Genomic DNA, 11,096 nt, shown 5'->3' on the forward strand with positions numbered 1-11,096 from the left:
TTATGATGCTGCAGCACACTGGCCTTTATAAAATGATAAGTATATAGCAGGAGGAAAATTAATACATGCGCCATCTTTTTCTCCCACTCTTGTAAAATAACAGACCCCATTATGACCAATGGGAAACGGCCTTTAAAGGCCAGAAAGGAGAGCAGTGTGAAAGTAGCCTTAGGGTATGTTCACACGTACAGGATCCTGTGCAGGATGTGTAACTGCTGATTGGAAGCTGTGTTCAGTTATTAAGTTTACATTGAAATCTGCAGCATCAAATCTGCTTCTCGGCCTTTTGGCTCAGATCAAGTGTAGTATCTGTTCTTATCAGTTTTTCATGCCGGTGGGCAGTAACGCAGGTATGGGGCTGCTGGGGATGGGTGCTGCATGGTAGGGAGCAGGTGAACCAGGGCGTTCCAGGGCTGGTTCTGAGGAATCAGGTCGATGGCTGCCCCGATGTGACCGGTTTCCTCCGGGTCTCGCCATGAGGCTGAGAGGGTCTAGAGCCGAGGTACTTTTGTGCCTCAGAGAGTGGTGACCCTGAGGTGCTGAAACTCACTGTGTGCACTGGCTCACGGGTACCATGATCTCTTCACCTTGTGGCACTCACCTCTTGAGTCCCGGCCTTCTGACTAGGATCAGAGAAATTGTTATAAATCCGGCCGGATGTTAGGGCAGTATATCTGCGCACATTCACTTATTTATTTATATTTGTCACTGTGTCACTTTTTGCGTGTTGTGTGTTCACAGGATTGTAAGGATGCAGTAGCCCTTCTTGGTGTCCCTCCTGGCGGTCTAGGGGAGGTGTGTGTGGCCATTAGGTTCTGCACCTCCCTGCAAACACCCCGGGTACTCCTGCTTTGGCAGAGTACCGACCGTTATCGGCTCTGCGGGCAGATACCTTGGCTAACACCTAGGGGGATGTCGGGAGCATTTGTGGTCCCTTAGTAGCTTCGGCGAAAAGGGACATCGAATCTGGAACCTTGCAGGTACCTTTTGGTCCGGAGGCGAAGGGTAAGGTTTGTTGGGGGGCCTCTCTCCTATCGGAGAAGGGCTTGCGATAGATCTCATTCTTTGTGCACTTTTTTTTTAGTGTAACACATTTGCACTTTTTCTTGCACTTGGGTGATTCGAGAGCACGTTCCTCGGCTAAAAAAAAAAAATGTTAAACGTACCCTTAGAAGGTTATTGTCATCTGCTGGATGGATAGTGATGGGTAAAAGAATTTACGAACAACATCTGGATATAAATGATGAACCGTGTTAGAATCTTATTTTCTGCGGATTTTCTTATGGAACATTTGGTGATTTTTCAGTATTTGGTGACATTGAAGCCTGTGATGGTTCATCTTGTGCAGGTTCAGGGCTCAGTGGGTGATCTCTGTGACGCTGATCTCTATGACGCTCATCTCTTCTCTTCTCCTTGATATCTGGATTTATTTCTCCTCTCGGCCTCTGTGTTGTCTCTATGGGTTAGATTAGGGCCCCATTCACACGTTCCGGATTTAACTCAGATGCTGCGATGAAAACCTGATATCTGTGAACGATCCGTCTTCTGCTCCATGGAGAAGGAATTGTTAAGGATGCCTTAATGTGAGGCCTTAAACTGTGAGTGACTACCTCTGTGCTATTTTGCCGAGTGTCGAAAGAAGCAAATTCACACCATACAATGTTGGTATAAATTCCCTCCTTGGTACTGACTCCAGGGAGTTCTGTTTAATTCAGGAAAAACATTTGGTTTTTACATTCGAAAAAAGAGGAGGGTTAGTTATGACGTCAAAAATCAGCATGTTACATTTTGATTGGATATTTGAGCTGTATCTCTATATATATTAGCATATTTAGAATTTTATTTTTTTCTTGGCTAAAGTTAATTTATGCAGCCCTCTCACTCTAATACTGGAAAATTCCAGTTCTTTGCCCTTCTTATACAATCTGCATTTTGCTCAAATGTTTTGACTTCCAACGTCTCATCTTGGGCCTTCTGGCATCATACCAAGGTTTCTTAGTCACGAGCAGATTGCAAGCTCAGGAACAGGATGCATAGTTTAAAAGTATGTAACATATCTTTTTTTCAGCATTAGAAATTACATATAAATATCTAAGTATTAATATATATATATATTGATCGGCAGTCAGAATCATTTTAATCAACTTGACAGAATCACTAAGGAGTATAAATATTTCTCCTCATTGTCTGGTCCTAATATTCTTACAGATATAGGATAGAAACCCAAGTGTAGATTTATTAAGCCATAGTGTGGTACAAGGACGCGTTTCGGCATGGGAGCCTTCCTCAGCTGTCTGCCATAGGCAGACTGCTGAGGAAGGCTCCCATGCCGAAACGCGTCCTTGTACCACGTTATGGCTTAATAAAGCTTCACTATGCATGATGGGTGAGTGCTGGAAATCGTCTTTTTTTACCAGTGACTTTGCCCCACCTCGTGCACCACTGCAGATTCCACAGAAGTGCAGACACATCCTCTGTATAGAAACCCAAGTGCGACCCTCAGATCTCAGACATAAATACTTCTCCAGGAGGGACGTCCCAAAATGGCCCCGGACCCTGAGAGATCCTGGTGACGACATCTGACCAGATCTATAAATATTCCTCATAGTGACCAGAAGCCAAAAACTAGAGGTGATCAATAGTGATGAGCGGCAGGGTACAGATTCGAATTTGCGATATCACGTGAATATATGGACGAATATTCATCCTATTTTCTCTAAATTCGCATATTCGCTTTGTTCGTTCTCTTCTTTTTTTTTTCATGCGAAAATTCGTAATGAAATGTCCACAGTGCACACGTGCAATTATATCTTTCACCTAAAAGAAGGGAGGGATTAGTGTCCAGTCGGGAAGTGGCGCTATACGCAGGAATTCACATTTAAAAAAAAAGGAATATTCATCATTATGAACATATGTCACTATATTCTAAATATTTGCAAAATCACGAAGTGCTGATATTCGCACTGGACACTAGCGATCAATAGTGTTTGGCGTGAATATTTGCAATGTGAATATTTATCGCGAACATCGCATATTCACAAATATTGCAAATATAGCGCTAAATATTCACAATTACGAATATTTACGTTTTTTTTTTCACAGTACACATCACAGTGATCATCCCTCCCTGCCTCCAGCTTGTGGCGTAAACAAGGCTCCAATACTAGTTACTGTGTCAGACTGGCGGGCGCCTGCAAATTTGCATATGCGAATATTTGCGCATATTGATCCCTCCCTTCTTTGATCACGCCATATTGCGCATAAGCATGCAAATTTTATGGTGCATAATAAAAAAAGTTTTTACTATTTTTCTTTTACTATTTGTTTAAAAGCTTTTTGGCAAATGCTGAGAAGCCCCAAATGTTTGGTGAAGAATAGAATTAGGAGATTGGTGTCATCTACAGGATGGAGGGTGATGATGTTCCCTTGATAAGACGTATATGAGATTGATATCTCCACAATAATTTTGGTGACATTGAATCCTGTGATGGTTCCTCTTGTGCCGGTTCAGGACTCAGTGGGTGATCTCTATGAGGCTGCATTCACACCATGTTTTTGCAATACAGTTCCTGTATACCTTTTCAATGTGAAAACTGTACGCCAGATGGTGCATCAGGTTGTGTCCATTTTGCATCCTGTACCCAAAACTGTTTTCTACCACGGTTTTTGGTCCGGGTGAAAAACTGTATTAAACCATATACGTTTTTTTTTAACATGGGAGTCAATGGCAACTGTACAGAACTGTTTGTGCGCACAGTTCCATACGGTTTTTGACTTTAAACTGTTTTCTTTTCTTGGAATTTCAATCAAACAAGTGAAACTTTATTCAAAATGGAGTGAAAAGGTAAAAACGTATGCAACCGGATATCATTTTTCAAACCATATACGTTTTTTAACAGTATACGGGTTGAAATTTGTACAGACGTTTTGATACAGTTTAGTCAGGTTTTAAGGAATCCGTTTTTCATCAAAAACATGATGCGGGAACTGTATTGCAAAAACATAGTGTGAACCCAGCCTTATGCTGATCTCTTCTCCTCTATATCTGGATTTATTTCTCCTCTCGGCCTCTGTCTTGTCTCTATGGATTAGATTTGGGCCTCATTCACATATTCCGGATTTCACTCAGATGCTGCGATGAAAACCTCCTGATATCTGTGAACGATCCGTCTTCTGCTCCATGGAGAAGGAATTACTAAGGGTCTATACAGGTATCATGGTCTGGGCAGTGGATGGGAGACCTACAATACTCAGAGCAGTGTTTACCAACCAATGTGCCTGGATGCACTCAAGAAAGTTGTGTCTTAAAGAAACTAAAGGAAATGTAGGTTAGGGAAGGATTCCTTGTACAGTTCACCAAGAAATGCCCCCGTGAAGACCCAGATCTATAATCCCTTTAGCTTTAGACGTCTTATTTCCCGGGGCCTTGTGTACGGAAGACGTTTATATGAAGTAATGGATTGTGGGAATCTATATTCTGCACATTGTCTGGGCCTAATACTCCTCTATATCCAGAATATAACAAGTGTGATCCCAGATATAAAAGCAAATCCAACCCTTGTATAAAACCATTGGAGTCACATAAGGCCTGATAGCCCCCCGCCCCCTGAATACTTATCTGTGAGATCTCCATAGAGAAACATAAGAGCAAAAACTCAACCGTCACCGGATCATTACACAACATTATCCCAATCTATTCTTCACCAAACATTTGGGGCTACTCAGCATTTACCAAAAAGCTTTTAAACAAATAGTAAAAGAGCTAAAAACACCAATGACCTGGAGCGTTCTACCCGACCTCCCCTCCCCCGATCACCATCAATATCATGGAGACCACACAACACACATTTCTCATCTCTTCCGGATCCTTCTATATGAAGGGATCAGCTGATCTTCTCCCTGTCTGATCTATTATCTGGAGGAGATTTATATTGTGTGATGATTTCTCCTCAGATAAGAAATGTGTGTTGTGTGGTCTCCATGATATTGATGGTGATCGGGGGAGGGGAGGTCAGGTAGAACGCTCCAGGTCATTGGTGGTTTTTTTTTTTTTTTTTTTTTTTTTTAGCTCTTTTACTATTTGTTTAGAAGCGTTTTGGTAAATGCTGAGAAGCCCCAAATGTTTGGTGAAGAATAGGATTATGATGGTTTTTCTCTGTGTTTCTGATTTATATATAACTAATAATAACATTGGAATCTGTTTCTCTTTATTTATATTATGAATAAACAGGTTATAATGAATTTGTTTCTTATTTAATGTGACAATAAAATAGTTCATTATGTTCTTGTTTACAGCAAAATGGAGACAAACACCGTGTGAACTCAGTCTTAGGAAGTCGTCATCTACTGGATGGAGAATTCTGTATAAGAAAGTGACCGCGAGGACGACATCTGTGTGATCAGCGACCAGGACCGTGTAGAGAACATGTAGGATCAGGGCTCAGTGGGGGATCTCTGTGACGCTGATCCCTGTGATGCTGATCTCGGTGACGCTGATCTCTGTGACGCTGATCTCTTCTCCTTTACATCTAGATTTATTCCTCCTCTCGGCCTCTGTGTTGTCTCTATGGATTAGATTTGGGCCTCATTCACATGTTTCGGATTTCACTCAGATGCCGCGATGAAAACCTCCTGATATCTGTGAACGATCCGTCTTCTGCTCCATGGATAAAGATTTACTAAGGGTCTATTCACACTTCAAAATTTTCGCTTGCGGAATTCTGCCTCAAATTAACCCCTTAAGGACGTAGCCCTTCTTCATCTTAAGGACTGAGCCCTTTTTCGCAATTCTGACCACCGTCACTTTACGAATTAATAACGCGAAAACGCTTTTACAGAATATTCTGATTCTAAGATTGTTTTTTCGTGACATATTCTACTTTATTTTGGGGGTAAATTTTTGGCGTTACCTGCATCCTTTTTTGGTGAAAAATCCCAAAATTTCATGAAAATTTTGAAAATTTTGCATTTTTCTAACTTTGAAGCTCTCTACTTGTAAGGAAAATGGATATTTCAAATACATTTTATATTTATTCACAAATACAATATGTCTACTTTATGTTGGCATCATAAAATGGACATATTTTTGCTTTTTGAAAAAATTAGAGGGCTTCAAAGCAGAGCAGCAATTTTCCACCGTCGATTCCCTACCTGATCTAGCAGGCTCCAGCGAAAATCCCAGGTCCCCAGGCATCTTCTCCTGCAGGTACGGCCTCCATCTTCTTCCCAGATCCCCTCGACATCCAGGGGCGGGCAGAACGGGGGGTTGCCATGGCAACCTCCTGTCCTGCGCTGCCATTGGTCAGAACTCCGTTCTGACTAATGGCAGGGGATAGGAGGAGATCGCAGCTCTGCGACCTCACTCCTATCCCTTAGGCTGATCGGGGCTGTTGCTGACAGCTCCGATCAGCCCTATTTTCCGGGTGATCGGGTCACCAGAGACCCGATCAGCCCAGAATTGGAGAAAATCGCATGTCTGAATTGACATGTGATTTTCTCCGATCGCCGACATGGGGGGGTCTCAGGACCCCCCTGGGCGATGTGCCAGGGTGCCTGCTGAATGATTTCAGCAGGCATCCGGCTCCGGTCCCCAACCGGCTAGCGGTGGGGACCGGATTTCCCACCGGCGTATGGATACGCCCTCGGTCCTTAAGGACTCGAAATGCAGGGAGTATCCATACGCCCTGTGTCCTGAAGAGGTCAAAGCCCATAGTCTTCTAAGGGATTCCGCTAACGGAAATTCAGGAGTGTGAATGGGAGTGCGGAATCCCTTAGGAGTCTATGGGCTTTAATTTGAGGCAGAATTCTGCTGTGTGAATAGACCCTAAGGAGCACAAACATTATGTCTTCCCGATAATAATGTGGTGTCCCAGAGCGGGGTCACCTGTTACTACTCTGAACACTGTTCGGACGGCTGTAGTCACAAAGCTCACTGCTCTGTCTTTCTGTTTCTTAGGCTGAGGCTGATCTCTTCCAACCAGGGTGCCTCCAGCTGTTGCAAAACTACAACTCCTAGCATGCTTAGTAGTAGATATCAAGGTCTGGGCAGTGGATGGGAGACCAACAATACTCAGAGAAGTGTTTCCCAACCAATGTGCCTGTATGCACTCAAGAAAGTTGTGTCTCAAAGAAACTAAGGAAATGTAGGTTAGGGAAGGATTCCTTGTGCGATAAATGTATATGTGTGTATATATACATTTTATATACTGTATATGTAAAATGCCCATTTAGGGTGAAGACTCCAAACTTCTGTTACTTGTCCACCCCTCCCCCCCTCCCCCACCATCGTGTAGTGGAAGTTGTCAGCCACGAGGACAATGCTACTCCCCCACCATCGTTTAGAGGAAGTCGATGGCCATGAGGACCATGCCCATCCCCTATGCTATATGCTCACTCCCTATATGCTAGAACATCCCACTAGTGAGGGAGGGAACTCATACTAATTACAGAGGTAATATAGCCAAGTGAAGGACTGAATAAAGGCCGCAAAGCATTTGAAACCGACATGGCTCTGTTTGATTTACTTTGTTATACTTCGGTATATAAATTCTGTATGCGGATTTGGCCGGGAGTAAGATAGCTACAAGAGCACTGATAAAATCCATATCAGGTGGCGCCCAACATGAGGCCTGGGTTTTAGGCCTCATGTGCAAGTCGCAATACTCAGAGCAGACAGAATTGGATCAACTCCAGGCGTATGGTAGGACATTCTTGTACCTAGCCAAAAGTACCCATGTCTCCCCTTTGTTTTGTCTTGCTGATCTAGTGAACTTACACTTAACCTACCAGAGAGAGACAGGTAATAATTCTCGCCCAGAGCCAATTACCAGCCAATTGTCATAAAAGTAGCTATCTACTGCCCGAGTGTGTATGAAATGTGAGTGAGTAAATAAGCAGGATCCTGTTGGGGAGAGGAGTTGATTGAGTCGCCTGGGGGAATTGCATTGTTTGGGGTATGATGTCTTTAGGGGGATTTCCAGGGACTCCCAAAAATTATAGATTCTCGGGACTCTTTCCTTGGTCGCCTTGGAGGATTGAGTTGTTTGGGGTGAGATGATGATCCAAAGAGAGGGTATCAGAGGAGTTTTGGCGCAGGATGCCGATTAAATGGGCCTATATCCCTTGGGGGAATTGACTTTTGGGGTAGACTGTCATATAGGACGGTGTGTCTTAAAATAACATATTTCCAGGGACTCACCAAAAATAACATATCCTCGGGACCTTGTCCCATTATAAATGATTGTTTTTTTTTATAACTATTTTTTTATTAAAGAATTTTTCTTTAAAACAGATATTTGAGAATAAGAAAATAAAAGTACATCGAATAATAAACAGAGTCATTACATATTAAAATGACCAGGTTACAATATGATAACATAGATCCGGCTGTAAAGATGTTGTAAAGTCCAGATTATTTCAGGTCGGCTCTGTGAGTATCCATTACACCTGGTCAATAATCCAGGCAATATGCAATGAAGATGTAAAATAATGTAAAAAAGAAAAAAAAAAGAAAAGAAAAAAACAGGAGGTATAAAGTTTGTTAGAGGTAGAAAGTTAATAGAGAAAAGGACAGGTAAGTATGGAAGATAAAGAGAATAGAGAAGTATCCGCTCGGCTCCAGGGGGGGGGGGACGCCATGTTACCACCCCCAGAAGTGAAGTTCCTTCCCCAGCAGCTGTTTTAGCTCACCCAATTAGTTCCCACCTCCACTCCCCAACAGCCATTTTAACACAGCTAGTCAAGTGAAGCATGTATGATGAATTAGGAATACATGGAGTATGACCAGTGAATGGTTTCTGGTGAAGCTGTGTATGTACATGTTTATGTCATAATTAACCTATTTGATGATATTTTATTAATTTCTTAATAAGTTTGTTTTCGCAGGAGTGCAAGATGGAAAAAACATAATAATAATTTTAAAAAAATGAAATTTATAAGGAAATGCAATTAATTGTCTGATTATATTATAGGAGTAACCAGAGATGAAGTTTGGCCAAGGAGAATAAAATATAACGTAAAATAAATTAAAAAGTGATCACTATTTAATTAATGAATCTTACCTTAAGCATTTAAAATCAGCTAATGGTTTATTGATTATAAATAATGCACATTGAAGGTGATTTTTCCCAATTTTTGATAGAGCTCTGTATATTTTTATTCTTTTACATTTAGTTTTTGGTGAGAGTGTGGGCCCTGTGTGTTGTATGGCTATATTGTTACATGTTACATGTGTCTTGTATGTCTCTTGTTGTAAAGTAATGCAGAAATCCAATGAGACACTGGATGCTCAAAAGTTGTTGAGGAATGACTATACTGAAGGGAGGACAAAAAGCCAGACTCAAAGGGGTGGTGACCAGTGACATAGAGGAGTGGGAGGAGAAAGGCGGGGCTTATAGGAAGATTGACAGAACAGCCTTGGTCTACTGAAACACAGTCACATTAAATTGAGGTAACTACATTTCTACTGTTTAAATTCGAATGTGTTTATAGTACCTGCATTCACAATATGATATACCTATACATTCTACATTGCATTTATCTGAATAACATCAATTCTGAGTGAATAACTTTATAATGATATTTAGTATAATACGAAGATGCTGATTGTCTTAAGCTTATAAGGTTAAAAATTCAAGAGCCATGATAGGATATGAGAGAATCCATGGTTGATGCTGAGTTATGTTAGCTTATTCCAAGTAATGTAAAGATGTAATACATAAGACAGGATATATGATGACCACACGCAGAATGAAGTTCTACTACAATAAACCACTTGATCTGAGCTGGTGGTTCAGAGAAGTAGAGTTGAAGGAATTCACTGAGATGTGTAAGATATCTGAAGGTATGACATAATGGGTACGGGTACACTTTAATTACTGCCCACAAGTATAGGCCTATTGGAGTAAAAGTGTTCTTGAATCCTTTGAGCGAACTAATCTGTAGTTTGTAATTCAAGTGTTCAAAATCCGCGAGCGGCCAGAGAAAGTGGCCATTGTAAAGATCAGAGCCACATGAAGGAAACAACCCCAGAAGCCAGGAAGACTTAATGGTGAAGGAGGCTGCCAAGGCTGCAGTGCTCCTGTCCCCCCACAGTTATGGTCCAAAGTGTACAGGTGGATGGGCAATATGGAATTTTCTGGTTAGGTCTCTTGCAGGAACCAGCTATGCATGCTGAGAGAGACCAATGGAAGAAGAAAGAGGTGGTACAGGGCAAAGACGGCATCTAGGGAGTTGGTAAGAAAATGTATGTGCCAGCAGTCTTGTACCCCATGGTAACATATATGACCCCATACACTAAGCAGAGGGGAGCTATGTGTGTAGTAATGTCAGTACATTGGGTCGCCTCAGGATTCAACAATGCAGAAAGAAGGTTTGTACAGACGTCATCATTTACATCTGAGATATGACCTAGGTAAAAACAATAAAAGGTACCTGAGCAACACGCTCCATAAACATCTTACCTGTTTCAGAGAATATGAGTAGACTTCATCTAACTGCCTGGGGTAGGTCAATATCAGTATCTCCTTGTCTAATTGTACTGATCCCTAATTATAGATACAGTAAAGTATACAATTAAGAACCTTTTGTAAAATTATACCAGATTCTGTAATTGTCACCCATTTCTTCAAAACCTATGCAGGAAATAAGTGAGGAAAGAAACGATTACATATGATGATCCCGTAAAGATGTATCTCTGATAACTGTTAAATCTATGTCTATGCATAACCATGGTTGTTCCAAAGGGAAAGATAATCATTGCGGATTGTTACGATGTGACATTGTATAATTCTAATAATCTTGCTTTGTTGTGTTTTGCCTTGCCTAATGAAAAAGTGTGAGACGACCGTCGAGAATGCCACGCCAGTGATGACAAATGTGGACTTTGAAATTACAGATGAAGCCTATATCCCATTACAGAGCTTTAATGCCATCTATAACACCAGTGAACCATAGGGACAGCATCTGACTCCATATGTGTAAAGTCTGAGGCTAAGAGGGTCAATGGACAAGCCATGGGTCGTCTAAAGTACAGTGAAGCGTTTGAGAACACACATTGGGGTAGATGAGTTAGGATGATGGAAATTAGGGAAAGGGAA

The 11,096-nt window shown here is 41.6% G+C and overlaps 1 non-coding gene across 1 annotated transcript; it reads left to right on the top strand.

Annotated features, from left to right (window-relative positions):
- The first annotated feature begins 270 nt into the window (after positions 1–270).
- LOC130363341 (U2 spliceosomal RNA) lies at positions 271–459 on the top strand. Its single transcript, XR_008891793.1, has one exon. It is a non-coding gene; the product is annotated as a U2 spliceosomal RNA (small nuclear RNA).
- The last annotated feature ends 10,637 nt before the right edge of the window (positions 460–11,096 follow it).

Source organism: Hyla sarda, chromosome 3, assembly GCF_029499605.1.
Source record: "Hyla sarda isolate aHylSar1 chromosome 3, aHylSar1.hap1, whole genome shotgun sequence".
Lineage (NCBI taxonomy): Eukaryota > Metazoa > Chordata > Amphibia > Anura > Hylidae > Hyla > Hyla sarda.